At 40.2% G+C, this 23970-nt stretch overlaps 1 protein-coding gene across 2 annotated transcripts in view; it reads right to left on the reverse strand.

The window, feature by feature from the left end:
* Positions 1-23601, reverse strand: part of WASF2 (WASP family member 2) — a 73703-nt gene extending 50102 nt beyond the window's left edge. Inside the window, exon 1 of one of the 2 annotated variants that reach the window (XM_006934461.5) lies at positions 23422-23601. The gene's annotated coding sequence lies outside the window, so the exon portion shown is untranslated. Of the gene's footprint in view, positions 1-23112; positions 23310-23421 lie in introns of those variants that run through there. The other variant, XM_045035375.1, reaches the window with a different exon arrangement.
* Between the last annotated feature and the right edge of the window lie 369 nt (positions 23602-23970).

The following is a 23970-nucleotide window of genomic DNA, read 5'->3' on the forward strand; positions in this document are numbered from 1 at the left end:
TTGCTTTTAGGGAATGACAGACTCTACATAAGGTAGAATTATGCCAGATAATAGAAATAACTCTCTCTCTCTCTCTTTTCTAATGTTTATTTACCGAGAGAGACAGCAAGAGAGCACAGGGGAGGGGCAGAGAGAGAGAGGGAGACAGAATCTGAAGCAAGCTCCAGGCTCTGAGCTGTCAGCATAGAACCTGATGTGGGGCTTGAACTCATGGGACCGTGAGATCATTACCTGATTAGCTGAAGTCGCTTAATGGACTGCGCCACCCAGGTGCCCCAATAACTCTTTTTTAATAAAGATATCTTCAGATTTTAATTTATTTATTTTGAGAGAGGGGGTGGGCAGCAAGAGAGAGAGAGAACTCCAAGCAGGCTCTGCACAGTGTGGAGCCCAATGCAGGGCTCGAACCCACAAACCACAAGATCATAGCCAGAGTCAGACACTTAACCAACCAAGCCACCCAGGTGCCCTAGAAATAAAAATAACTCTTTAAACACCATACTTTCTAAAGTCATTTTAATGAAAAACTCTATAAAATATACTGTGCATATCCAGTATTTCCTAAACAGAATATACTAAATATAATTTAACCTTTTCTTGGTAACTCAGGGCCTTCACATTAGCGGTGGTACTATGCTATGAAACCATGATGCTGTCAGAGGCTCCTGAGGTGTGAGGGCTATATGCCTCAGTAGCAAAATGGCTAAAGTTCTGGACAGACATCTTGAATCTCCTCCTTCTGCTGTCATGCTTCTGATCATTAGTATGTATTAGTACCTCTATTCTATATTATTCTAATAATGCTTATGGTCATATAAAACTTCTAGCTAAAAAAGCATTTTCATATCATCTTTCATTAATTCAATAAATATCTGCTATATCAGTTAAATAGCTGATTTGAATCTCACAAGAAATCTGTAATGTAAAAAGAACACTCCCGATTTAATTACCTCATTATAGATGAATAAACTAAGGCTCAGAGAGGTCAAGTGACTTACTTTGGGCCACAGAACCAAGAGGCAACATAGCCAGCCCTCACACACCTGGATCCTCTGTCCTTCAACATACACAATTATCTCTGAGTGAGGCCCTAGGGTGATGCTACTTTTGAGGTAAAATGAACAAGCTTTCTGAAAGCTCTTTGCCACTCAAAAGCACTTTTAGCTTACTTTTAAATACAAGGAGTTATGTTCTGGTTGGCTGAAACTGCCAGATGTCTGACTTTCAGATGTTCTTCCTCTGCACTTTCTCAATATTCTTTGTAAAATTTTCTGAACTTATGGCAATCCTTTATTAATATAGACTCCACACATTTGTAACTTGAGATAAATTCACACCTGAAATAAAGTTTACCTCTGCACTCTAATAAAGAAAAGACTGGGTAAGAAAACAGTATAAATAAGATTGCAGGGAGAAATGTTTAATGAGCTGTTTTTAAGCATTTCAGGAGTCTAATTTACATACAATTAAAGTTAAATTGCACATCATTCTCAGCTATTCATTAAACCAGGTACAGGGACCTCTACCTACCAAAATAACCTGGTAACACTATTAGCCTAGTTTCAGCTACTCAAAGTAACAGCTGCACCTAAAGAAAAACAACACACAACACTCTCACTAGGATTTACTCCAATTAGTCCAAATTAATGAGATTTGATTGTACCTCCAATGATGACCCACAAAACCTATCTTCCCCTGACAACCTAGAGTAGGAGCTCAAATGCAGTTAAACCATCAGTCCTAAAAACTAGGTACAGGAAACAAGACAGGAAATGGCCATGGTATAGAGCTAAGAGCCAGCAGGCTAGGGTTCTAGGCCAGATTATGCTGCTAAACCTGTGTGACCCTGGTTCAATAACTCTACTTCTTTAGCCTTCAGTTTCCTCATTTACCAATGAAGGAGTCAATAATGTGGTCACTGAAAAGATCCACAGTTCAGGGGCACCTGGGTGGCTCAGTCGGTTAAGCGTCTGACTTCAGCTCAGGTCATGATCTCACAGTCCGTGAGTTCGAGCCCCGCGATGGGCTCTGTGCTGCCAGCTCAGATTCTGTGTCTCTCTCTCTCTGCCCCTCCCCTGTTCATGCTGTGTCTCAAAAATACATTAAAAAAAAAAAAAAAAAAAAAAAAGATCCACAGCCCTTTGGCTAAAGGGCAGGAAATGTACAAGACAAGTCTGGAACATCTTATACTAGAAAGCAAGAAACACTAATCAACGACTACTGCAGTAATGTCAAAAGAAGTCAGAAGCCAATGTGAAGAGGCACTCACTGATCCAAGATGGAACAAACTGAACATCAATAAAAATAACTACAATGGATTAAAATATATCAAATATGTTAAAACATCTAATGAAATAAAAGATCTAGGTAATTATTATCCATGACCACTCACAACACAAAGTTACATCTTTACTGAACATTTGAAATGCAGCTCATCTGAATTGATATGTGCTGTAGGTGTAAAATGCACACTGAGTCACAAAGATTTAGTATAAAAAATTGTAAAATATCTTATTAATACTCCTTATATTAATTACATGTTGAAATAATAGTTTACAACTACCGGGTTAATAAAAAATATTATTAAAATGAATTTCACTTCTTTCTTCTCGCCTTTTTAATGTACCTATTAGAAAATTTAAATTTAGGGGCTCCTGGATTGCTCAGTCAGTTAAACATCCAACTCTTGGTTTTGGCTCAGGTCATGATCTTGCAGTCTGTGAGTCCAAGCCCTGTGTCGGGCTCTGTGCTGACAGCTCAGAGACTGAAGCCTATTTCCGATTCTGTGTCTCCCTCTCTCTCTGCCCCATTCCCACTCTGTCTCTCTCTCTCTCAAAAATGAATAAACTTAAAAAAATAAATAAATAAGGGGCACCTAGGTGGTTCAGTCAGATAAGCGTCCAACTTCAGTTTAGGTCATGATCTCACAGTTTATGAGTTCAAGCCCTGCATTAGGCTCTGTGCTGACAGCTCAGAGCCTGCAGCCTGCTTTGGATTCTGTCTCCCTTTCTCTCTGCCCCTCCCCTGCTCATGCTCTGCCTCTGTCTCTCAAAAAATAAATTAAAAACTTTTTCTAAAAATAAGTAAACTTCAAAAAAGAGGAAAACTTAAATTTAAGGCTTGAGTATTTCTATTAGACAATGATGCTCTAGATCTAATACAAGGGATAGAGGAACATCTATCAGAATGCATGCATCAGAAGCAGGTTCTGTGCTGATAGCAGAGTCCAACATGAAGCTCGAACTCAGGAACCATGAGATCATGACCTGAGCCGAAGTCAGACGTTTAACTGAGTCATCACGTGCCCCAATGGAACATAAATGGATTGTAGAAATTCAGTTAGCAAAATCCAGAATGGGGAAAAAAAAAGTACGAAATAACTTGCTTTCTTCAACAACAACAAATCTATACAAGAAAAAAGATGCAAGAGGACCTATAGATTAAAAGAGATTTAGGAGCCATATAAACCAAATCAATATATGGACCTTTTTTTTGGAACCTGATTTCGAATACACCAAATGTTTAGAGAGAAAAGGGAGCAGGGAAGAAGGGAGAAAGAAACAGAAAGTAATTGTGCAAATTTGAACATTAATGGAATATCTGATGATCTACTTTTTTTTTTTTTTTTAAAGAGTACTTATCTTTTATCTCAGAGCTATATACTGAAGTGAAATGATATGATGTCTGGGATTTGCTTCAAAAGAATCCAATGAGGGGGTACCTGGGTGGCTCAGTTGTTTGAGCGTCCAACTTGATTTCAGCTCAGGTCATGATCCCAGGGTTGTGGGATCAAGCCCCACGTTGGACTCCGCTGTGCTGAGCATGGAGCCTGCTTAAGACTTTCTCTCTCTTCCTCTGCCCCTCTCCCCGGCCTGCCCTTTCTGTCCCTTAAGAAACAAAAGACTCCAATGAGGATGAGAGAGTAGGCAGTGGTACAGATGAAACGAGACTGACCATGGGTTGATAGTTGTTGAAGCTGAGCAACAGGTTCATTATCTCATCCTCTCTAAATGTATATATGCTTGAAATTTCCCACCCTCCAAATTTTTTTTTACTGAGAGAAAAGTTTATATACGTTTATCTAAAAGTTTTTCAATCTATAAAAATCTATGAAAATAAATTATGAGGTTGACTAGCACCTCAAGGTCATTAAATCTAATTTTCTGCCTCTAGGAACATTATCTTCAATATTATGTCACTCAACACCTATTTACTGAGTAACTACTAAGTGAAATGGCCCTAGCATTGTAGATACATAGAGATACAAGAAATAGTTTCTATGTAAGGAGTTCACTTAGGAGAGATGAGAAAAGTACACAAAAATAAAACAAAAAATGATGAAGTTATGGTTTTACTTCTGGTTAAGTAAATCACAGAAGCACCACAGAGGAGCGTCATCTAACTGGACATTAAAAATAGGCAGGGTTTGGATATGCAGGGACAAGGAATATTATATCTGAAGTAGACAATGTAAGCAGAGTCACATAAGCAGAAAATAATGAGACATCTCTGGGGAATGAAAAGGAGTACATTATTGCAAAAGTAGTGGGAAGCAAGGCTGGAAAGACAAGTTGGGCCAGATCACAGAATCTTAAACAGGCTGAGTTTGTGCTCTAGTCAATAAGTAATGAGAGTCACACAACTGGAGTTACAGATTACAGAATATTTAGGAAGATGCTATGCATCTCACTTAAGGAGAGTAGAAGATAATAGAGCTGGAGATGGAGATTGGAAGTAGGAACAACAGTCATGGAAAAGGTAACAAAGGATATGAACTTGAGTAGTGGGAGAAAAAAAACAGGGAGAAACCTAAGTCTTGGCATGAAAAGAGGGAGTTCAGGGGAGCCAATGGTAACTAAGGCCTTACATCTGGATGAATTTGGAAAATAGTGGAGCCAATGCTTGGTATGTTGGCAGACCTATAACCAGCCCTGAAATATGCTGAATAAATGACTGAGTGAATGAATAAATAGAAATATCCAAGTCAGGATAAAGGGCAGCAAGTCAGGGGATATGGAGGTGAGGAATGAGCAGAAGATAAGCTTAGCCTTCTCATTTTAACCTATGAGGAAGTCAAGGTCCCGAATGAAAACGCTGCCCAAGTGTGCTAAACATCTTTCTTAGAGAAGCAAAGCTTCCATCATCAAAATCTGTATAATGGGTATAAAATCTATCCTTAAAACCTGTAAGCATGTCTCCCGAGCGAGGAGGAGACAAGCTATACCAAACTGACTACAGTTCCCAAAAGCAAACAGTCCATGAAAACCTGGAGATGCAGAAGAGATACCCTGGTGGAATGATCCAGTAGGAATTCTGAGATTGGGGTTCAGAGGTGGAAATACAGATTTGGGAGTTTTACTACATGGAGATTTGTAAATTAAAGACATGTGACAGTAGATGACCTCCCAATACAAAAGTGTAAACAGAGCGACAAGGTCAGAGGACAGCATAGATACTGGCAAAGAAGGAAACATCACAAAGGCAAAAGGAGAACCAGAACAATGCTTTCCCATAAAAGCTAAGAGAAGAGTTTCCAGAAGGAAGGTATGCTCAATCCTTCTGTTCTTCCTTGACCCACGTATCTAATCCATCAAGTCCTATCAGCTCTACCTCCAAAATATATATTAAATACGTCTACTTCTCTCCATTTCTTTTTTCTTTTACCAATCTAGTTTAAGTCTTCATTATTAGTGGGACTTCCACAATAGACTTCTATAATCCACTGCAATCAGTTTCTGCCCCCAGGTAATTCATTTTCTTTGCAGCAATTGGATTAATCTTTTAAAAATGGAAATCAGTGGTGCCCGGGTGGCTCAGCTGGTTAAGCATCCGTCTTCAGCTCAGGTCATGATCTCACCTTTCGGGAGTTCAAGACCCATATCAGGCACTCTGCTTAAAGATATTGCAGTGTGACAATGCTAATATAATTATGTTACAGGGGTACTTGGCTGTCTCAGTTGGTAGTGCGTATGACTCCTAATCTTGGGGTTAAGTTCGAGCCCCACACTGGGTATAGAGATTACTTAAAAATAAAATCTTAGGGTGCCTGGGTGGCTTAGTCGGTTAAATGTCTGATTTTGGCTCAGGTCATGGTCTCACAGTTTGTGAGTCTGAACCCCTTGTGGGGCTCTGTGCTGAGAGCTAAGAGCCTGGAGCCTGCTTCAGATACTGTCTCCCTCTCTCTCTGCCCCTCCCCCACTCACACTGTGTGTGTCTCTCTCTCAAATATAAATAAACATTAAAAAAAATTTTTTTTAATTTTAAAGGGCACCTGGGTGGCTCAGTTGTTTGAATGTCCAACTTCAGCTTATGTCATGACCTTGTGGTTCATGGGTTCCAGCCCTTCATGGGACTGTGTGTTGACAGCTCAGAGCCTGGAGCCTGCTTTGGATTCTGTGTCTCCCTCTCTCTCTGCACCTCCCCCGCTTGCACTGTCTTTCTCTCTCTCTCTCTCTCTCTCTCTCTCTCTCTCTCTCAAAACTAAATAAGCATTAAAAAAATAAAAATAAATCTTAACATTATGTTTCAATCGGGGAATACTTGTATTTTAGAGATATATGCTGAAATATTTACAAATGATACGAAGTCTGAGATCTGCTTCAAAAGTAATAAGGACAAACACATCTGAACCTATTCTATGAGGCAAGTACTACTGATATCAAAACCAGAAAGATTTTCCCCTCTAAGATCAGGAACAAGACTATGATATCATCTTATCACTTCTATTCAACAGTGTCCTAGAGGTTCTAGCCAGGTCAATCAGACAAGAAAAAAGAAATAAAAGGCATAAAATTGTAAAGGAAAAATTGGAAATCATTTGCAGATGACATGATCTTGTATACAGAAAATGCTGTTACACACACACACACACACACAAACTGCTAGAATCAAGGTAGCAAAATATAAGATCAATACACAAAAATGAACTCTATCTCTATACACTAGCAATGAAGAATCCAAAAATGAAATTAAGAAAATAATTTCATTTACAATAGCATCAAAAAGAATAAAATACTTAGGGGTGCCTGGGTGGCTCAGTTGGTTAAGCATCTGACTTCGGCTCAGGTCATGATCTCAAGCCCACTTCAGGTGAGTTTGAGCCCCGCTTTGGGCTCCGTGCTGACAGCATGGAACCTGCGTGGAATTCTCTCTCTCTCCCTCCCTCTGCCCCTCGCTCACCTGCACCCTAACTAAAATACAATACAACGCAATACAATACAATAACTTAGGAAAAATACAAATAGAAAAAATTACTTTCAGGGGTGCCTGGGTGGCTCGGTCGGTTGAGCATCCGACCTCAGCTCGGGTCACGATCTTGCAGTCTGTGGGTTCGAGCCCCGCGTCTGGATCTGTGCTGACAGCTCACAGCCTGGAGCCTGCTTCGGATTCTGTCTCTCCCTCTCTCTCTGCCCCTCCCCCACTCATGCTCTGTCTCTCTCTCTGTCAAAAATAAACATTAAAAAAAAAATTTTTTTAAAGAAAAAAAATACTTTCAGGTGCACTCACGTTATACTGTTTGTCACAAGAAGCAAGCTTTAAACCGTTAATTAACACTGTGTGACCAAATAACAGTGCTTGAGGATTAACCTAGAAATGCACAAATATGATGTAAACACCAAATTTTTAAAATTGTATCCTTTTCAAGAATTCTATTAAATATTAAATGCTATTAAAGGGCACCTGGGTGGCTCAGTCAGTTAGGTGTCCAACTTCGGCTCAGGTCACGGTCTCAAGTTTCATGAGTTTGAGTCCCGTATAGGGCTCAGGCTGACAGTGCGGAGCCTGATTGAGATTCTCTCTCTGCCCCTCCCCCACTCACTCTGTCTCTCTCAAAATGAATTAACTTAAAAATTTTTTCAAAAAAAAAAAAAAAGAACTTTTGTGCTTTAAAGGGCATGAACAAAGAAAGTGAAAACAACCCACAGAAATGAGAGGAAACATTTGCAAATCATATCTGATAAGGAATTTGTATCCACAGTATACAAAAAACTGTTACAACTCAATAATAAAAGAAAAACCCAATTTGAGAATGGGCAAAACATTTACATAGACATTCTCCAAAGAAGATATACAAATAGCCAAAAACATTAAAAGATGCTCACCGTCATTAGTCATTATGAAAAGGCAAATCAAAACACGAGATATCACTTCACACTCACCAAGATGGCTATAACCAAAAAGGTAAGTAAGAAATATTGGTGAGGATGTGGAAAAATTGGAATCATACACTGCTGGCAGAAATGTAAAATGTGTAGCCACTTTGGAAAACAATCTGGCAGTTTCTCAAACACAGAGTTATCACATGGCCCAGCAAACCCCCTCACACGTATGTACTCAAGAGAACTGAAAACACATGTCCACACAAAAATTTTGTACATGAATGTTAAAACACCATTATTCATAACAGTCAAATAGACAATCCAAATGTCCACCAACTGATGAATAGATAAATAAATGTGGTCCGGGGCGCCTGGGTGGCACAGTCGGTTAAGCGTCCGACTTCAGCCAGGTCACGATCTCGCGGTCCGTGAGTTTGAGCCCCGCGTCGGGCTCTGGGCTGATGGCTCAGAGCCTGGAGCCTGTTTCCGATTCTGTGTCTCCCTCTCTCTCTCTCTGCCCCTCCCCTGTTCATGCTCTGTCTCTCTCTGTCTGAAAAATAAATAAACGTTGAAAAATAAAAAAACTTTAAAAAAAAAATAAATGTGGTCCATCCATCCATACAATGGAATACTACTCAGCCATAAAATGAAGTACTGACACATGCTACAACACAAATGAACCTTGAAAATATTATGCTAAGTGAGAGTAGCCAAACACAAAAGACTATATATTGTATGACTGAATTTAGATGAAATGTCCAAAACAAGCAAATCCACAGAGACAGAAAGTAGATTAATAGTTGCCTAGGAGGGAGGAGGGAGGTATGGAGAATATCTGCTATCTCTTTGGGGGTGATTAAAATGTTCTAAAATTAAATAGTGACGATGGTTCTACAACTTCGTGAAAATATTAAAAAAACACTGAACTGCACACTTTAAATTTAGGGTAAATTGTCTGGCATGTAAATTATATCTCATTTTTTTTAAATCAAAAAGAAATGTCTATACAAAGACTTATACACAAATGCTACAGCAGCTTTATTTTTAATAGCCCCAAACTGGAACAACTCAAATGTCCATCAACAGGTGAGTGGATAAACAAACTGGTATATTTACACAATCAATCATTATTTGGCAACTACTGATACTTGCAACATGGATGAATCTCAAAATAATCATCCTGAATGCAAGATGTCAAACTTCCATGTCCCAGTGAGCACATACTCCATATTTCCATTTATGTAACATTCTAAAAGATACAAACTAGGGGCGCCTGGGTGGCTCAATCAGTTGGGTGTCCAACTCTATTTCTTGATTTCAGCTCAGGTCATGATCCCAGGGTTGTGGGATCAAGAGCCAAGTCAGACTCCATGCGTGGCATGGAGCCTGCTTGGAATTGTCTCTCTCCCTCTGCCCCTCTCCCCCACTTGGCACACGTGCTCGCTCGCTCTCTCTCTCTCTCTCAAATTTAAAAAATTTTGAAAATTAAAAAAAAATAAAAGATACAAACTAATTTATAGTGATAAAAAGCAGATCAGTGGTTGCTGATGAAGGGGGTGGGAGCCAGGCAGTGCGGCAGGAGGAAGTGATCACAAAGGGGCAGAAGGAAACATTGGGGGGTGATGGAAATGTTTATTTTCTTGACTATGGTGTGGTTTCCCGGGTACATGCGTGAGTCAGAACTAAAATTTTACATTTTAAATATATGTGGTTAATTGTAAGTCAATAATATTTCAATAAACTGTTGTAAAAATAAAACAAAAGCACTATTAATTCAAGTATTTAAATTGCTGGAGTTTTATACGTCAGATAATAATTTTTTGTTGTTGTTTTATTTACTTTGAGAGACAGCACGCACAGAGAGGGAGAAAGAGAATTCCAAGCAAGTTCTGCACTGTCATCATGGAGCCCCACATGGAGCTCAAACTCACAAAGTGTGAGATCATGACCTGAGCCGAAATCAAGAGTTGGAAGCTCAACCGACAGAGCCATCCAAGCGCCAATAATTTTTTTTTTAATTTCTTTTATTTTTAAGTAATCTCTACAAACAATATATATTGGGCTTGAACTCACAACACTCAGATCAAGGGCTGCATACTCTACCAACTGAACCAGCAAGGCACCCCAATAATTTTTTTTTTGATTTTTTATTTAAGTAGACTACCCTCAACATGGGGCTCAAACTCATGACCCCAAGATCAACAGTGGCATGTTCCAAAACAAAAACAAAACTGGGGCGCCGGGGTGGCTCGTTGGTTAAGCATTTGACTCTTGATCTCAGTGTCGAATTTAAACCCCATGTTGGGCTTCGTGCAGGGTGTGAAGCCTACTTGAAAAAAACAAAACAAAACAAAAACAACAAAAAAGAGTAGCATGCTCTAGCGGCTGTCTCAGTCTATACAGCATGTGACTCTTGATCTTGGGGTCATGAGTTCCAGTCCCAGGTTGGGTATAGAGATTAGTTAACAAATTAAAAACAAACAAACAAACAAAACAACAACAAACAAACAAAACCAAAGGAGTCCCCCAGGGATTGATGCTGAAACCTATCCCAAGTAACATTTTTAGAAATTACCTAGAAAAAAACATCTAGTGAAATCTTCCCTGTTGGCAGATAAATCTACAACAGTAGCTAGAAGTATGGTGGTACAAAGTTATGTGTTAAGAAATGTGGAAAATAGCTCCCATGTAGACAAAAATAAGGTAATGCAGTAATGGAAAAATAGTCCAAACTATAATTATCAGAAGATGAGCTCCAAAGCTACCTGTTACAATATAAGAAAAGGATTTCAGAGTCTCTGGTCTTATCCTGAACACAGCTACCAAAAAAAAAAAGGCAACAAAATGCTGGCTGTTATTCTGAAAGCTTTGGAAACACAGAACACATTATCCTGCCCTTGTACAAACCGAAGTGTATCTGTACCCAGAATAGAATGTGCAGTTGTGGTCATCACTGCACAAAAAAGGTAAAACAGAGAAGGCATATAAAGGTATCCCAAAAGACCAAAGGACAGAGGAGCTTCTGTATGCTTACAGGTTTTTTATATAATATAAATAGATAGACAACACTTTTCTTTTAAAATTTTCTAAACATTTATTTATTTTTGAGAGAGACAGAGATCGAGCAAGCAGAGGAGGGGCACAGAGAGAGGGAGACACAGAATCTGAAGCAGGCTTCAGACCCTCATGCGGGGCTAGAACTCACAAACCATGAGATCATGACCTGAGCCGAAGCCGGATGCTCAACTCAGGAGCCACCAACTTGAGCCAAAGTCAAATGCTTAACCAACTCAATTAAAGTGCCCCAACAGACAACACTTTAATATTAAAAAAAGGGGGTGTGACAGGGTAAACACAGATTCACATCAAATCCTAGAAATTATAAAGCAGTTATAAGTCTAAAGAAACAATAAAGTGTATTAAATTATTTTGTAAGTCCAAATTTTAAAATCAGAAAGACAGAGTTGGGGTGCCTGGGTGGCTCAGATGGTTAAGCATTTGACTTTGGCTCAAGTCATGACTTCAGGGTTTGTGAGCTCAAAATCCGCATCAGGCTCTGCAATGACAGTGTGAAACGTGCCTGGGATTCTTTCTCTCTTTCTGCCCCTACCCCCATTCACATGCACAGTCTCTCTCTCTTTCAAAATAAATATGCCCCCCCCCAAAAAAAAGGCAAAAAAGGTAAAGAGGAAGGCTCTGTATTTGGGGTGTGTTTTTTTTTTTTACTTCATTGCAAAAATTTCTTTTATTTTTTAATTTTATTTTTTTAATTATATATATATATATATATATTTTTTTTTTTTAATTTACATCCAAATTAGGTAGCATACAGTGCAACAATGATTTCAGGAATAGATTCCTTAGTGCCCCTTACCCATTTAGCCCATCCCCCCACCCACAACCCCTCCAGCAACCCTTAGTTTGTTTTCCATATTTATGAGTCTCTTCTGTTTTGTCCCCCTCCTTGTTTTTATATTATTTTTCCCTTCCCTTGTGTTCATCTGTTTTGTCTCTTAAAGTCCTCATATGAGTGAAGTCATATGATTTGTGTTTTTCTCTAATTTCACTTAGCATAATACCAATACCCTCCAGTTCCATCCACGTAGTTGCAAATGGCAAGATTTCATGCTTTTTGATTGCTAAGTAATACTCCATTGTGTGTGTGTGTGTGTGTGTGTGTGTGTGTGTGTGTATACACATACCACATCTTCTTTATCTATTCATCCATCAATGGACATTTGGGCTCTTTCCATACTTTGGCTATTGTTGATAGTGCATCCAGAAACATGGGGGTGCATGTGTCCCTTTGAAACAGCACACCTCTATCGCCTGGATAAATGCCTAGTAGTGCAATTGTGGGGTCGTAGGGTAGTTCTATTTTTAGTTCTTTGAGGAACCTCCATGCTGTTTTCCAGAGGGGCTGCACCAGCTTGCATTCGCAAAAAAGAGGAAGGTTTTGAATACTAGTACCAGTAGGCTTACCTGTGTGACCAAGGACATAATAATTTCTTCCAACCTCACTTTTCCCATCTGTAAATAACAACTAATTTGAAGGACTGCTGTGAGGAGGAATGTGCACAATGCCTGGCACATAGTTTGTATACACTTACTACCCAGCAGCTATTTGCTTTTATTAGGACCAATAAAAAAGTAATAGTTTACTATGCAATCAAGCATATAAAGTAATAAAACTCATTACTCAGATGGGGTGGACAGGATATAAGAAAAAGTAATTCAGATGGTCTAGATACATGCATAGGTAACATTTCCATAAGAAATTTCTAAGATAGGGGTGCCTGGGTGGCTCAGTTGGTTAAGCATCCAGCTTCGGCTCAGATCACGATCTTGTAGTTCATGGGTTCAAGCCCTGCAGTGGGCTCTGTGGTGACAGCTCAGAGCCTGAAGCCTGCTTCAGATTGTGTGTCTCCCTCTCTCTGCCACTCCCCTGCTCGCACTTTGTCTCTCTCTCTCAAAAATAAACAAATGTTAAAAAAATTTTTTAAATAAACTTCTAAGAGAAATTATGAATTTGGGGCAACATAGTCCTAAATTTTGAAGCTGACATTTTCATCCCTTTCCCACAAGCAGAATTCAAGGTTAGATAGATGATGTACCCAACTAAATATGCCATTTCCTAATTTGTAACAACAACTGTTAACATTTATGGAGCATTGGACTAAGTAATGATGTCATTTAATCCTTCTAATACTCTTTGAGATATGCTCTATATTTTACAGAAAAATTAGACAGGTCTCCATTTTACACATGACAAAACTGAGGCTGAATCACTGCCGAAGACGGCATACAGAACCAGTAGGTGAAGGAGCCTACAACTGAACTCAGATGGACTGACTCCAGAATCTTCACTCACAACCATACAACTATTCTGTCTCCTACTCTGCAAGAAATGTTGGGTGTTGGATGTATAAGAATGAGGTGAATGGTGGAGTGCACAGGAAATCTTAAAAAATGATGCCTGATGAGGCCAACTCAGCCGAGATCACTGCCAGCAAGATATTTAAATTTAGGATGGCCAAAAACGAACACTGAAACAAAAAAAACTGATTAACATGGATGTGGCAAACCTATGGAAAAAGGCAAGCCTAAATATCCCTAAACTATGGTCTTAGCTATGGTAAACAAAATGCACAGAAAGAGGAAGATACGCCAAAATGCTAACTGGTAAGATCACAGATGAGTCTTATTCTGTGCTTCATACTTTTGAATTTGGCAATTCTTTAAAATTTTTTCACAAAGAGCACTCATTCTTTTCATAATTGGAAAAAGGCAGAAATAAAAATAAATCTGACAAAACTTTCACTCTTTATTCACTTCTGATTGTGTAATTTATTGCAATGAGCATGTACTACTTTTGTAATTTCAAAGAGATCTTAAAAAGAAATAAATCTAGGATATTAGAAAAGAGAAATAAATTACATGCAAATGCTAAAGCAAAAAAACAAAAAGTCAGGAGAGGATGTGATATAAGTGTAAGCAAATTAGAAGCTGCAGTTTGTTGGAAAGAACTCTAGATATGCATCAAAAGACTTGGGTTCATACCAATATACACATCAATATGAATGAATCTCAAAAACTATATTGAACAAGGGTGCCTGGGTGGCTCAGTCAGTTAAGCGTCGGACTTTGGCTCAAGTCCAGATCTCATGGTTCGTGAGTTCAAGCCCTGCATTGGGCTCCTCACTGACCGTGCAGCTTGAACCCTCTCAATCTCTCTCTCTCTCTCTCCTTCCCTCCCTCCCTCCCTCCCCCCTCCCTCTGCCCCCCTCAAAATAAATACATAGACTTGTAAAAAAAAAAAAAAACCTTTATATTGAACAGAAGAATTCAGACACAAGAGTGCACATGCTATGAGTCAAGAACAGGCAAAATTAATTTTTAAGAATAGAAATCAAAACAGTGGTTGCCTCTAAGACAGTAGGGACTGACTGAAAGGATATGTGGTTATGGAAATGTTCTATCTCTTGGTTACACATGTGTTTACATTTGTCAAAATGCATCTAATTACATACTTGGATTTCTGTCCATTTCACAGTATGTAAACTGCACCATTAAAAAACTCTCATTAAGGGGCACCTGGATGGCTTAGTCAGTTGAGCGTCCAACTTGTTGTTGTTGTTGTTTATTTATTTTGAGAGAGAGAATAAGCACAAGTGGAAGTAGGGCAGAGAGGGAGAGAGAGGGAGAGAGAGGGAGAGAGAGAATCCCAACGTGGGGCTCTATCTCACCAACCATGAGAGCATGACCTGAGCTGCTATCAAGAGTCCGACACTTAACCAATTGAGCCACCCAGGCGCCCCAAGTGTCCAACTCATGCTTTCAGCTTGGGTCATGATCCCAAGGTCATGGGATTGAGCTGGCATCAGGCAATGCTCTGAGCACGGAGCCTGCGTAAGAGTCTCTCTCTCTCCCTCTGCCCCTTCCTCACTCGCATGTACACACATGCATACTCTCTCTCTCAAAATAAATAAAAATGAAAAAAAATCTCATTAAAAAGTAAAGGACAAGGGGCTGGGAGGAGAGGCAAAATGGGTGAAGGGGAGTGGGAGGTATAGGCATCTAGTTACAGAATGATAAGTCATGGGGATGAAAGGTACAACATAAGGAAGATAGTAAATGGTATTGCAATAGCCCTGTTACAATGACAGAAGGTAAACTATACTTGTGGTGAGCACAGAACTGTCAAATCACTATGTTGTACAACTGAAACCAATGTAACATTGTGTGTCAACTATACTTCAAATAGATAGGGCTGGGATAAAGGGTAGAGTACAATGAGGGGGCAGGGAGGAGACAGTGTTCAATCTCAAATCTGCTATTTATTAGTTGAGTGACTTTAAGTTACTCTTCTGAACTTGTTTACCTGTAAAATGTAGCTATTAACATAATATAACTCATCTCAAGTGCTGGTAAGTGACTATAATGGAATATATCAAAGTGGGAATACTGTGCTTTGCAAATTATTCATTGCAAATGAATGCTGAAGGAGTTTTAAAAGTAATGACGGGGGCATGGGGCACTTGGGTGGCTCAGGAAGTTGAGCTTCGGATCTCATGGTTCGTGAGTTCGAGCCCCACACTGAGCTCTGTGCTCACTGTGCAGACTCTGCTTGGGAATCTCTCTCCTTCTCTTTCTCCTCCCCCCTCCCCCCCCCCAAAATAAATAAATAAACTTTTTAAAAAAGTAAAGAAGGGGGCAAATACGTTTCTACAGAGAAGGGGTCTTATACTTCTTATAATTCCACAGATGACCTTGGTATCAGGAATACTGTTCTTTAGATACTATCAGTATTCTACAAAGGGAAATGTACTTACAGTTCTTAATTTGTGAATGAAAAGGAACATCTATGTGCATGACCTAAGGCCTCCTTCTACACAGTTAAACACAATTTCTCAAGATGTGATTTGAGAAAGCTTTTTAGACTGAGTACTTGCTAGAACAATGGCATAATCAGGGGAGACAAAGGTCTCAATTTTGAATACTTGAAAGTAAAAGGATTGTTCTTGTTATTTTACTATGTCAACTACAAAGTTTAAGGGTCACCATAAGCCACATCATATTTATGTGTGTACATATGTATGTGTGCACATACATACACATATTTACCTAAACTGGAACTAAGCTGAACCACTGCTACTTTTCAAAAGGGCTTCTATATTCTAAAAATAAAAGACTTACTTCTGTTCAACTGGAATTAATCTTACAACTAAGAGAGTATGCCTCAGACTCCCATATTTTACCAGAAAAGAAAAGCAGCTTGAAAAGTAATATCACAGGCTAAGTTTAATAGCCTCTCCCATCAATTTCAAACTATTTTTCTTTATTAGTGTGTAATCATAAAGAGCACATTTTTCTGAGATATTTCTATATCTGAACATTATTTCCTCTGCAAGCATTCAACAATTCTTGTTTCTATTCTTCTCTTTCCTAATTCAATTCTGTTTGGTTTCTAAGTTAAGAAGTGTGTTTCATTTGCATAAATGGTAACTATTCTGAGATACCATTCATAACTATACATTTGAATTCTCCAGAGTACCATTCACAACTTCAAATGGAACAGGAAAAAACACTCATTCAACATCACTTTAATGGTGACTAAGACATGAATGATTATAATGTTATATTGTAGAGGGTTGGCCAAAGGAGAGTGAAGTCCCCAAATGTTACTACTGACTTGTAATCACTTTATGAATGCCCCAAGGGACCAAGAACCATTGCCTTGACCAATCTAGCTATTACAAAAAATACTGAGCTTAGAAAAACACATCCATTAGTTAAACATGTTTTTTTAGAGTTATAAAGTAACTATGCAGGGACATCAAAAGATATCTTAGCCATAAAGCTCAAAAAGTATCAAAGAAGAATCCTAAACAAGTCCTGGAAAGTTCTCTATAAAACCAATGCTGATTTTTCTTTGGGTATTAAACTTTTCAGCTATGAGCTTTTCTGAGAAAGTCTTTTACGCAAGGTGGTAATATTCTAATAGTTCTTTACTCCATCTTATCAGTGGTAGAAACTAAATTTACATAAATATGCATAAATAATGCAGCTATCTGTACTGCTCTAATATATTTAAACCAAATAAAATAAAATTGAACAGAAAAAAAAAATAATGAGGCTATTTTAAGGTTGTCACCTGGTTTCCCTGATTTTTCTTTCTTATCCAAAAGTCATAGACAAGAGACTGTGTAACTAGAAAAAATGAATAAAAGGAGAGTGTAGACCTCTCAGAACATCTATATTTACTTCTCTCTATGATTCCACCACTTCTACCCTTGATATAGTAGTTCTCAACAGGGGCAATTGTGCCCCTCAGGAGACATTTCACAATATCTGGAGACATTTTTGGTTATCAGAGCTAGTGAGAAGAGGGTGCTAATGGGTAGTGAGGAAAGACCAGGGATGCTGCTAAACATCCCACAAAGCACAGGACAGCCCTCCAAAATGACAGAATTATCCAGCCCAAAATGTCAACAGTACCCAAGGCTGAGAAACCCTACCCTAAGGCCTAAGAAAGACCTACCTCTCAGAAGACATTCAATAAATAAATATTTGCTGATCTGAACTGAAAAGACTATGAATTGGAAGAAAGTGAAGCTACAAGAATGAAATAGAAGACAGAGGCCACGGTTTAAGCATTATTAGCATCTACCACGCCTTTACTGCGTATTGGGCATCAGTCTAATAAAAATGAACAATTCAGGGGCGCCTGGATGGCTCAGTCAGTTAAGTGTCTGACTTCGGCTCAGGTCATGATCTCACGGTCCGTGGGTTCGAGCCCCGCATTGGGCTCTGTGCTGACAGCTCAGAGCTTGGAGCCTGCTTGGGATTCTCTCTCTCTCTCAAATAAACATTAAGGAAAAAAAAAAAGAAAATTCGGTCCTGTTCTTAAGGAGCTCATGGACAGGCAGGGAGAAGAGTTTTGTAATTTGTCTAATATCAGATTTGACAATCTGATAAATGTTTTGACAAAGGAGAAAACATATAAAGGAGTCACTCAATTTTTCCTGGGAAGGCTTCATGGAAGAGATGACATCTTAGCTCAGTTCAGAAGGAAGAGTAGGAAGTATCTTATTTCACAGCATATAAGCCTCTTTCCAAACAAAGAGCCATTCATTTCTTCAGTCAACAAAAAAGCTATCGAACACTAATTATGTTCCATACATTGTGTTATGTGTTGGAGACCCAGTCAAATTACAACCTTTCATTTTTTCTCTTGGCATCCCTGGTGCCCAGCAGCCCACCTCCCTTACCCAAACCCCAAACAATTATTGCATTTTCTACCTGTCTTCAGTTTAGCAAATGTCATCTTAATCAATCATACTCAGTAAGGCCACTACCCAAGAAATAAACAAAACTTTCAGTTGCCCGTATCCCATCCTGCCTAAGTCACAAAATCAGGGTGGTGATGTGGCAGAGTGACTAGCAATGAACTGACTATGGGTCCAGATCTGCCAACTGTGTCAGTTTCTTGGAAAGCGATTTTACTTTATGAAAAAATCTGGGTCCTCTTCCACCCCATCCAATGCATGCCAGGAGCCCCAGCAAAGTAACCAACATAAATTTATTGAGCACCTACAATGTGCTGAAGTCAATGGTTCTCAACCTTGGTTGTGTTCCGACATCAGAGCTCCCAACCCAGATATGAATATGTTTTAATGGTAAATTCTAATGCAAAACAAGTTTGATGCACTACAGAATACAAAAGAAGTACAAGACACAGTTCCTGTCTTGAAGAGCTTATCCACAATCACAACAGAGTAATTTAGAATAGGATATTAGTCCACCAGTTGTAATCCTTTTACAATACTAGCAGTGCTTATGAAATAGAAAAAACTGGGGTAGTCAGGAAAAGAACTGCTCCTACTGCCTAGTCCAGTCATACACCGAATCTACCTGCAACTCCTGATACACTGTTCTGCACCCGTTCACTCTCCCAGACAGTCAAAGTACCATTCTCAGAAACTATGGAGAGACCCCAAGTAGAAAGATGAATGAGGACCACCAAACAGCAGGCTACGGGATATCCTGATGGCCAGATTCTCTCAAAATTTTTTAAGTAGGCTTCATGCCCAGAGCAGAGCCCAAACACAGGGCCCAAACTCATGACGCTGAGATCAAGACCTGAGCTGAGATCAGGAGTGGGATGCTAAACTAACTGAGCCACCCATGCGCCCCATGGAGCTTCTTTTAAAGAGAAGAAATAATTCTTTAACCTCCGACAACACCAGTCCACCTCACTTTATAGCTGAAGCACCCAGGAAGAGTAAAGAATAGAGTTTTTATAATTTGTTCCTAGAGGTCCTTGGCCATTTAAAGAAATCATCCAAATTCATAAGGCTGGTAAATTCAAATTTCTCATATAGCACATGCTTAAAATAAAAATATTCTAAATTTTTAAAAATATTCTAAATTAAAAATATATTTTAGTAAACTCCTTACCAGGATGTTCAAATTGTGGAAGCTTCAAAAATAAAAAATAAGAAATACTGTTAAGTAAACTCTACTCCCAAAGTAGGGCTTGAACTCACACCCCCAAGAGTCACATGCTCTCCACTGAGGCAGCCGGACTCCTGAAAAAATAAAAAATTTTCTGTCAGTAGAGTATGTGACTCTTGATCTTGAAGTCATGAATTCAAGCCCTGTGTTGGATGCAGAACTTACTTAAAAAAAAAAAAAATTTTTTTTTTCTTAACCTAAATCCTACTCAGCATCCTACCCAGCAGTGATAACCTCATATTAAAGACTATCCTGAAGAGAGCATGAACTTTACATTCTGCAAATAGGAATGTAAATATCCTCACTTGATTAGTCTTTCTCTGAATTACACAGAAAAAAGGTACGAGTCTCTCTTTTTTTAAAGTTTATTTATTTATTTATTTTGAGAAAGAGAGAGAATGCACATGCAGGGGAGAGGCAGAGAGAGAATCCCACGCAGGCACCACACTGCCAGCGCAGAACCCAACCTGGGGCTCAAACTCACCAAACTGTGAGATCATGACCTGAGCCGAAATCTAGTTGGGACACTCAACCAACTGAGCCACCCAGGTGCCCCAAAGGTACAATTCTCTTAACTGCTACACAAAAACTAATGAGCACAACACCCTATAGATTACGCTTCAAGTTCGGCTCAGGTCATGATCTCAGGGTTGTGACATTGAGCCCATCATCGGGCTCTGAGTTGGGCATGAAGCCTGCTTAAGATTCTCTCTCTCCGTTTTGTGCTCTCTCTCTCAAAAAAAAAAAAAAAAAAAAAAAAAAAAAAAAGAGGGTTAGGGTGTCATTCAAACATCTAAACCAGGGATCAATGAGGGTATTAAAAGGTAAATCTTGGTACTTAAGGAAAAATGTACATTGGCATATATTAAGTAGAATAAGAATATTACATGAAAAAAGCATACAAACAAAAATTGTCTTCCATGTAGTACTGTTTTTAGGATCCATGGCTTTGAAATTAGTTTGGTTTACAATACTTTTCCTTGTAATTATCCTCCTCATCTTATAAATTTTATCCATACAGGTCCACAATCCCTTAAGTTCAATTCCAAAATCTAAAAGGCTGTAAAAACAAGTTTGTCATTATCCATTTGGTGGTAAAATCTGACATGAAATGACATGAACCTATTTATACTATTTACTTATACCAGTACATTTCACTACAGAAATGGTAATGTGTTTGATTACAAAGTACTGCCCCAGACCTCTCTGGGATGTTACATAACACACAGTACATGTACCATTTTCCTTTTCTAAAATCCCCAAAATTCTAAATTTAAAAAAAATCTGGCCCCAAGAATTTTTTTCAAGTGTACTGATTTGAGAGAGAGAGAGAGAGAGAGAGAGAGAGAGAGAGAGAGAGAACATGCAAGCAGGGAAGGGACAGAGACAGAGGGAGAGAGAATCCCAAGCAAACTCCTCACTGTCAGGAGAGCCCTAAGCGGTGAGATCATGACCTGAGCCAAAATCAAGAGTAGGACACCTAGCCAAATGAGCTATCAAGCGCCCCCAGGAACTTTTTTTTGGCCCCAAGATACTATGGACTGACATGCTAATTTAGGACTAAGTCTTATACAGAACATATAACTAATACAGAAAATGAAGGTAGATCTTCACGTACAATAAATTCACTGCCTTAACAACACCTATTCACACATACACAATCCTGTAAAACAAAGCATTAAAAATACTTTCAACAAACGTCAAAACTTGAACACACCATTACGTGTTTTCTCAAGTGGTGGTGATATTTACATCATCCAGTATCTAGTTCAATTCTTCTTAGACTGAAATTAAACTGCAATTAGTAATTAAGTTGGGTAAAAGAATCATCCACTGATAACGTACTCAGTAAAATGTTCTGATTTTTAAGAAATTTATCTCAGAGGGTTTCAGATTTAAAATTATTTCATTCTAGAATACAATTTGTCAACTTTGAACAAATTACAATTGACTTTTTCTGTGAGAGCAGCTCCTTGGGCAGGGACAGCAACAGGAACAGCTCTTAAGGATATCTGAACTGGAAGAAGAGTTTCACAGTTCTTTCCTTCCTTCCTCCTTCAGTTGCTGCTTTTCTGGTTTTAGAATTTCAAACAAAGAAATACATATTGGCTCCACTGCTAAGAAACGCCCCCTTTCTCAGCAACTTCCTCTTCCAATTTTCTTCCCTACCATTGACACAGAGAACAATACACACTGCCGGTCCTACCATTTTGATTAACCAAGAGCTGAAGCATGGAAAAATTAAGGGCTACAATTTATAGTATCTAACTACCAGTCTCTCACTCCAGGTCTTCACTCACCTAGAAGTTATCTAACAGAGAACACACAGAAAGGAAGGAACATTACGTTTCACGAGAGGCGGGCTACTGAAACTTTCATTCCAGGAATCCAAAGAAATTTGAACAAACAGGAAATTTCTCGTATCCCAAGAAAATTTAGCCTTCTTAGCTAAAAAGGAGAAAAAACTACCTGGCTGGCACTACCCTGAACCAAGAATCAAGTCTATACACCAACAGTTGGTGAACTTCTACAGGCCACCCAGTCAGGATTCAAACTGAGTTCTCTGGGGTTCTGAAACACTTCAAAACGACTTTTACCATTTAGAAATTGAGTTTAGAAACTCACAGACTGAAGAAAGGGAATGTACTTATAATTAGCCATCCAGGGATCAAGACCCAGCCTGTCTCCAAGCCAGAAGTCAATTGAAGTGTCTGGGACCAGACCCCTCCCCCTATTTGTGACAGAGCAAACTTCTTTTCAAGTGGACAATGACTTCCCCCTTGCCCAGCGATTCTCAAAGACAACACCTTATGGTTGATAAGCTCTGTACCTTACCGCGTGACCTTGGACAAGTTACTTAATTCCTCCAAAACTTAGTTTCCTATGTGTAAACTCTCAACAGTGGCTGTAAAAATTAAATAACATAAGCCTAAACAAGGGCTGGCACATAGTAGGAGCGCCATACATGCTCTCTGCCCTACTCCTAACTCTCCTGAATTCTTTTGGGCCTAAATTTCAATCATTGCCCCAAGAGGTTCCAAGGATGCCTTCCTCTCCTCTGATGCTATGGAACACCAGTGTGTAAAATTGGACCATCTCTGAGACTCTAGGATCCTGGAGCATCAAGACAGCCGGACTCCACTTTATCATCGTGTGGGGTCCATCCAGAGACGTCGTGAAGAGCCCCTTCAGTCAACTCTCCTCTCTACCGTGCAGAACCATCCCGTACGCGCGCGCGCGCACGCACACGCACACGCACACGCACACACACACACACACACACACACACACACACACACTCCTCTCTTCAACTTAGGCCAGGGGTCTCAAAGAGCGCCTCAATTCTTTCATAGCCCGAAGATGGAAACCAAAGCTCCGCCCGGGGAAGAACTTGCCCAAGATATCAGACATCCGAGATCCAACTCATGTACAACTGCCTGCAAAGCCTTCGTTTTACAAATAGGTAAACTGAGGCCCAGAGAAGAAAGTGACTTGCCCAAGGTGACACAGCGAGTCGGTGGCAGCGCCAGATCAGGCTGGGGGCACTTTCGCAGCCTCACAGATTCGCGGGCCCCTCAAAGTCTCCGAGGGGATCTCCAGGACGCCTCCTCCCTGGGGAGGGGACTGAAGAGGAAGACGCTACCCGCGCTGACCGCTCGCCCGGCCACTGCCGGTCCGCGGCCAGAGGCACGCCATCCACTCCCTCAGGACCCTGCGAGGCTCGGGGCGGGGAGGTGGGGGGGGAGGGTGGCGGCCCGGCCCGGCGCCTCACGGCGGGGCCCGCCCGCGGGGACTTGTTGCTCACCTGGTCTCGCGCGGCCGCCCTCAGCGACAGAGGGCCCGGCCAGCCGCCCTTCTCCGCGCGGGGTCCGTTCCCGCTGGCCGCCTCCCGGGACGCCACACAGCCAGACCCCCCTCAGCGCGCTACGCCCCCAGCCGCGCTCGCCCGGCCCGCGTCCGCCATTACGCGATTCCCCGCCCTGGGACGCAGCCCCACCCCGCCAACGGCCCTGATTGGCTCTCTGCCCCACCCTGCTGGGGCTTCCGGGCATCCCATTGGCCTGAGTGGAGTGCCAGTTAAATAGATACGCAAAAGACGTACTCAAGGGTACCTTCTGGGGAGCTCCACCCGAGCTACTTCCGCAATCGGAGTAAACAGCGGGGGAGCAAACCAAGTGGAGTAGGGGTGGAGATTAAACCGAATCAACTCCTAAATTCGGGGTAGGAAAACCCCACTTAAGAAAGTGTAGAAACTCGTACAAAGTGTATTGAAAGAGGAGTTCTTCTTGTTAGAGTTCAAAGAACCAGGATTTTTGGTGGAAAGAAGGGGACAAACCCATGAACTTTCAGAGGA

This window comes from Felis catus, chromosome C1, assembly GCF_018350175.1.
Source record: "Felis catus isolate Fca126 chromosome C1, F.catus_Fca126_mat1.0, whole genome shotgun sequence".
NCBI classification, from domain to species: Eukaryota; Metazoa; Chordata; class Mammalia; order Carnivora; family Felidae; genus Felis; species Felis catus.